At 40.3% G+C, this 7057-nt stretch overlaps 1 non-coding gene across 1 annotated transcript; it reads right to left on the reverse strand.

The window, feature by feature from the left end:
• Positions 1-442: 442 nt before the first annotated feature.
• Positions 443-606, reverse strand: LOC111762882 (U1 spliceosomal RNA). Its single transcript, XR_002795886.1, has one exon. It is a non-coding gene; the product is annotated as a U1 spliceosomal RNA (small nuclear RNA).
• Between the last annotated feature and the right edge of the window lie 6451 nt (positions 607-7057).

The raw sequence follows: 7057 nt of genomic DNA on the forward strand, positions 1-7057 counted from the left end.
AGTATTAATTCAATTGCTCTTTCCTTCTGGTAATTACAAGTCCTTTATCTCATTTGGGTTCAGCATGTTCAGTGAAGGAACATCAGTTTCTATAGAGAATCATTTCATTTAAATAAATGAGCTAATAACTGGTAATGGTGACAAACATTCTTTAGCTATGGGAATTAGACTTTTAATTTAGTGATAAAAAATAAATAAATAACACATATTACACTCTCAAAAGTATCCAGGCCTTACAGTACTGGTGAGATTGGCACTCATTTTAGAGGCTTGGAAATTGGAAAAAGAAATGTTAAAAAACTTTTTCTTAAGTGGTGACAGTTCTGGGATGGGCAGTGATAAAATATTAGAGCTGTGAATTTAAAGTTAAAATCCACTGAATCCTGTCATAGTTTTTTTTTTTTTTTTTTAATCTTTTCTTCCTCTTTTTCTTTTTTTATGAATGGGAAGAGCATGAACCCAGTCCCCCACTACCACAAATTACGCAGTAGAGTTTCCCACATTTGGGGAAATTGCAGGGGTTAGCATATCCGGAGTGCAGTTGGTAAGTCTTGCCTTGGAAACACCACCTTTGTGATCATGGTATCTCCACTGCCAGGTTATGTTATGTCTTTTAAAAAGTATATTTTTTCTATGTGATATACTGCTATTATTCCCAGATGTTATTCACCAATGATTTCATTTTGCATTTATGGATTCTAAGAATAGTTTTAAAAGGCAAAGGGATTGCATTATTATAACACAATTTCATAATAAGAAATAGACTAAAATAAACTAAGATTTTTTTTTGGAACAGATAAATTTATAATGCTAAGTAATATGTGTCGAAACACATGCACAGAACTACTGTGTATGATTATGTTATCTGTATGTCAAGTTCTGAAATTGTTTGAACATGTCCAGAAAGCTTCAGCTCCTTTGAAAAGCATTTGTTCATTGCAGAAATTCAGTTTGACTGTCAGCCAGGGTCACCTATCAGAAGCACGTAGAGTAATCATTTTGTGGATGAACTAACATGACTCAATATAGAAACACTGGAAAACTTGTCCATTGTTGCCTTGGGCTAAAGCAGGAGTTAAAGCTTATTTTTGTTAGAAACACTCTACAGGAAACAATGAAGGAATCCACGGTTTTATCAAGTTGTAGGTTCTTTCTGATTAGGGAAAATGAAATTCCAATGATCATTGGGCTTGGTAACTTCCTAGTCACTGCTTGAATTACTTTAAATGTAGAATGAAGTAGAGGAGGAGATAGGATTTCTTTGTTTTATTTAGAGTTGCTATTCACAATAGAGTTGGATTTTTTCAAGTTGTCCTTTATAGTCTGGGGTTATTGACCTTAGTTTCTCTTCAGACAGTTGGGAAACTTTTGAAAACTGATGTCTAGGCCCCACCCAGATCTATTGCATATGAATTTTGTTGCGGAGAGTCTGGCATCCATAATTTTGAAAATTTCCAATGATTATTCAGAAGGGCAGCCAGGGTTGAGAATTGATGCCCTGGGTTGTATGGATGCATGTGGGCTGAGACCTACTACCCTCTCTCCATTGCTTCAGTTGGAGAACATCTAAGTCTATCTTTTTACATATTGAGTTTTCTTGTGTGAGAGGTGAGAATCACAAAGGGGAAGGCGTCCACAACTTTCCCACTTCCCTGTTCCCTGCTTAGCTTCTTCATGCTCTTTTCACTCTTAGGGAAAAAAGGAGACAAAGTATGAGAAGATAGAACATAGTGGGAAGGAAAGGAGCACACAAGGGACCTAGATGGTGGGGCCAATTGACATGGGTGAGACAGTTCTTCTGGGGGGTGGGCAGGAATGAGAGACTTCCAGGATTAGGCAGGGATGGAAGTGGAGGTGAAGATTGGGGTACAAGAGTTTAAATATTGTTTGGGCAATATTAAATATTTGGAAGGGAATAAAAATGGAGACTTCTGACTGGGTTATGTTTCTTTAAATGTAATTCCTCTCTGGAACTGATTATTGGGGAGGGAGAGCTATCAGGGGAAATGCTGAAAGTATTTGTGGGCTTCTTAAAAATGATGACATCAAGGATCATCATTCTACTCCATCAGTCTTAGTGTGTTGGCCTTTTTGTCTTTATGCTTGGCGCTCACAAGATGGCGTCACACCCAAGGTCAAGGTAGGGAAACGAAAATGTAAGCCAAGAGCTCATAGCTTGCTCAAAACCTTTTTATAAAGAACAGTTTCCTAGTCCCACTAGCAAGTAGTTTTCCTTTTGACTCGTTGGTTTTGAGTGAGACTTGGGGTTTACCCTTTCAATAATTCAATAATCCTCTTAGATGATTCAGCTACAGGAGGTCTGTGGACCACACGGGAAGAAACACTGTTATTGAGTGTTTCTAACTAACTAACTATAGTTAGTTCAGTGATTCTCAAACCAGCTGAATGTTAGAATCACTGGGGAAGCTTTTTAAAAAATGTCAAGGCAATGCTCATTTATGAGCCTTTCCCCCAATATTAGACAATTAGAAAATCTGGGGTTGAGAGAGCAAGAACATTTAAAATTCATCAAGGTGCTTCTAATGTGCAATCAGCATTAATGTGCAATAAGCTTAATTAAAGACTGTATTGATAAACAAGGTTCTTGCACAAATAGTGAAGCCAGGAAATAGCTGGGGTAGCAGGAAGAAGGTATCCCACTCTCCATGATGGTTCTTGGAAAACTTTGAAAGGAGAGGATATAGTGGAGAAAGGGAAACAGGCTGGCAACTTTAGATAAAGAAAATAGCAACTGATATGCAACAAATAAATGATGAAAGGTGAAATATCTCAAAATAGTTCAGTGTTTCAGGACTTTCCAAACTGGTTTTAAATTCTGTTTTAGATGCAAGCTTTTAAATATTGATTTAAAAATAGCATTTACTGTAACTTGTCAAGGGAGGAAAAGTTCATTAATATTTATGTGGATGTTGTTTTGTTTAGGTAGAAGAAATCTTGTTTGAAGTGGTAGGCTCTGGAATCCTCTGCAACTTTTCCTGTAGAGATAAACTACCAAGCTGGCAGCAGTGCCACCTAGCATGGACTGGATTTAGCTGCACAACACAGGCTCCTTGTGAGCTGAAGAGGTTCTTGTTTACAGGGGCAGGGTTTAGCAAGTTAAATATGACAATTGGAAATTCTTTCCAGTATATCTAATGGCATTCTGCTGGTAGAGAATTACAAATATTTGTTTAACTACCTCTATAAAACCCCAGCCTGGCATTTTGAAAAAGTGCCTTTAATTGCGAGAAACGTTGCCTGTGCTGATACTTGACTCTGCTACTTCCAAAACAACACCTGCCAAAATATTAAGGGATGTGGTTGTTTTTTTCCTGTTACCAGACCAGTTCTGGGCTCATGCATTTGTCAGGAGTGAACACCCTTTTGCATATTGCTAGTTCCAGTTTCCTGGCAGGAAAACAAAGAATGAAAAAGTGGTTACAGGAGAAAAAAACTCAAGGAGATTGAAATTCCATTCCACAAACACTGATAAGTCACCAACTGTGTGTAAGGTAATGTTCATGAGGGAGAATATGAAGATGAATAAGAAATAAATGCTACTTGCAGGAGGAAAGCACACATGGAAAATGACTAGATAACACAGAAGTGTTTTAAATACCATTACACACTTGAAAGTCATTCAAAGAAACTGTAAATTTAGAGGAGAAGAACTTACACTCTATCTTAAAGCTTAGGGGAAGTTTTTCAATGGAGTGATGGTTTAGATGTGAGAATCGAGGCAGGAGAATCGTATTGATAGCCAGTAGGAGAGTTGATAGCCAGTGGGAGAAAGGCTTGCCTGGTGAGGGAGGAGAACGAACAAACATCGAGGTAAGGCTTGTATTAGTTTCCTGGCTGCTAAAACAAATATCATATAATGGATTTGTTTAAACAGAGGGAACTTTTTGGCTTTTCGAGGCTGGAGAAATCCAAAATCAAGGTGTCATTAAGACCTTGCTTTGTCCCTAAAGAATGGTGTTTTGGGACTGTTGTTGGTGATCAGTGGCCCTTGACTTTACTGTCACATGGCGATGTCTTCTCCTTTCTCCTCTGGGTTCCCTTGACTTCTGGCTTCTACCCAGGGTTTTCTCCCTCTATGTCTGAATATTATTCTGCTTGTAAAGGACTCCAGTAATCTGAATTAAAACCCAACCTGATTCAGTCCTGCCACATCTTAAATGAATGAACATCTTCAAGAGATTCTATTTGTAATGGGTTGACACCCTCCAGAAAGTGAACCAAGAGCATGTCCAAGCTGGGGTACTCAATTAACTGCACCCCAGGTGTGTTCTGGTATTGGCAGTATGAAGTAGCTGAGATATGGCTTATGTATGTCCATGGAAGGAAGGTAAAGAATGGCCAGAAAGGTTGTTTTGGGAAGATTGTTAAGGGCCTTCAGTGATTTGTTAAAGGACTTTAACAATCCTTTTTCTTTGAGTATTAAAGAGCTATTGAAGATTTCCAGTGAGGGTGAGATGTTTAGAGTTTTTTTTTTTTTTCTTTTTTCTTTTTAATCTACAAGAAACATTTTTGGAGAAAGATATCTAAGGAAATGTTCATGTAACCCAATGTTTGGAAACTGATGAATTTCCTTTAGGCTGTAAATGATGTAGCCTCATATCTGTCCAGTCTATCAAACTGAATACCCACACGACTTTGTCTCAGATCTTACCTTTAGCAAATGTCACTGCGCTACTTTGCTTTTCTTTTTTTTCTTTTTTTTTTAAAGATTTATTTATTTATTTAATTCCTCCCCTTCCCCTGGTTGTCTGTTCTCTGTGTCCATTTGCTGTGTCTTGTTTCTTTGTCTGCTTCTGTTGTTGTCAGTGGCAAGGGAAGTGTGGGCGGCACCATTCCTGGGCAGGCTGCACTTTCTTTCGCGCTGGGCATCTTTCCTTAAGGGGTGCACTCCTTGAGCGTGGGGCTCCCCTACGCGGGGGGACACCCCTGCGTGGCACGGCACTCCTTGCGCGCATCAGCACTGCACATGGGCCAGCTCCACACGGGTCAAGGAGGCCCGGGGTTTGAACCGCGGACCTCCCATGTGGTAGTCAGACGCCTTAACCACTGGGCCAAGTCCGTTTCCCTACTTTGCTTTTCTTAACAGACCCATAATCTCTTGATTATGCCAGACATTAATTATGCAAACATTTCAGATTTCTAGCTTCCTGCATATGTTAGCAAATGTACAGAAGGATTGGTCAGCATAGAAGTTTAAAAGATGGACACTCATTTGAAGAACTGGAAGGAATATTTGTGTTTGTGGAGCACCTCATCTATAAAACCAGGGTAACAATACAGCAGAATCTTTCTCATATCTTTGTTGTGAAGAATAAGTGGGGAAACGGACTTGGCTCAATGGTTATAGCATCTGCCTACCACATAGGAGATCCGTGGTTCAAACCCCAGGCCTCCTTGACCCGTGTGGAGCTGGCCCATGTGCAGTGCTGATGTGCACAAGGAGTGCCCTGCCACGCAGGGATATCCCCCGCGTAGGGGAGCCCCACGTGCAAGGAGTGTGCCCCATAAGGAGAGCCGCCCAGTGCGAAAGAAAGTTCAGTTTGCCCAGGAGTGGCGCCACACACACAGAGAGCTGATGCAGCAAGATGACGCAACAAAGAGACACAGATTCCCTGTGCCACTGACAAGAATAGAAGCAGACACAGAAGAACACACAGCAAATGGATACAGAGAACAGACAACTGGGGTGTGGGGGCGGGGGGGAAGGTGAGAGAAATAAATAAAAATAAATCATTTAAAAAAAAGAGTGAATGAGATGATGCAGGTAATGTGCTTAAAGATTGCTCAGTAAATGTTGTATCTTATAACTGGTAGCAGTGGTGGAGCTGGGATTCGAATCCCTGATCCCTTGACTCCAAATGCTGTGTTTTTTTCTACCCATCTGTTCTATCTTCCTAAGTGCTCCTGACCTGTAATGATCATAGGCTTTATGCTTCACTCCTAGTTGTTCCTTATCATGGCTTTTCTTTCTGGGCACGTTATCAGCAGCTTTCCATGCAGACCCCTCATTGTGACAATGACAAGACTCAAGGGCCTGGCATCAGAGAGTAGTGCCGAGAGCTGCCAGTGTGATAAACAAGCTGGTAGTGGGCTGCTTGTGCCTGGTGCAGTTGCTGTATTGATGGATCTGAGCTGAACTGACTGCTCTCTGGGGAGGCTGCAGTCCCAAGGCAGTGGCAACTCTTGCAGATTACACATTGCTATAGAAGGCATATTTTTGAAACTCTCTGAGAGACTTTTTTCTTAAGGTATCTCAAGAAAACCTCATCCTCATGAGTGCTAATAATGAATTATGGCTGGACAATAACACTGGGCATCTGGTTAAGAGTGAAAACACTGGGCATCTGGTTGAGAGTGAAATTTAACATCTGGCAAGAGGTTGATTGCTGCCAAGAGCTCTTCTTGCTGGCCTCCGCAAGCGATAATAGAGTGAGAAGATCTCCACTTGGCATTCTCCGTATGTACTGTAACTGACATTCATAAGGAATGCTGTACCTAGAAGATGCTTTACTAACAGATAAAGCACTCTGTCATCAGCTGAGCCTCCTTATTAGTCAAGGGAGGCTAGGCTATGTAGCAGTAACAACACTCCTCAAACATTAGTGGCTTATTACAACAAAGGTTTATTTCTCACACTCACTTGGCATAAATCCAGGGACTTAGAGGTCTTCTCCCTCTTAGTATTACCTACCTTTAATTACTTACAATCACAGGATAACTTATTTATATATAATATCTTCTTTGATCTCCATGACTCTGTGAAGGTTGATATTATCTCCTTTTTTGCAGCTATGAAGATCTAGGCCCAAGTACAGTGAGTAAATGGTGGACTGGATTTTGGATCCAGTTCTTCTAATGCTAAAACCTGTTATTTTAACTACTATGTTATGCTGCTCTTTTAAACATGACTTTAAGATTTAAAGAAAATGTTCCAGTAGTCCTGGGGCGATTCCTAATCTGCTGTATGTAAAAGAAGGGAATTTTGGGAATCACTGACCTTGGCTTTCACTCCTCTTCCAGTTTTGTTGCCATTAGG

The sequence above is a fragment of the Dasypus novemcinctus genome, chromosome 7, assembly GCF_030445035.2.
Source record: "Dasypus novemcinctus isolate mDasNov1 chromosome 7, mDasNov1.1.hap2, whole genome shotgun sequence".
NCBI lineage: Eukaryota > Metazoa > Chordata > Mammalia > Cingulata > Dasypodidae > Dasypus > Dasypus novemcinctus.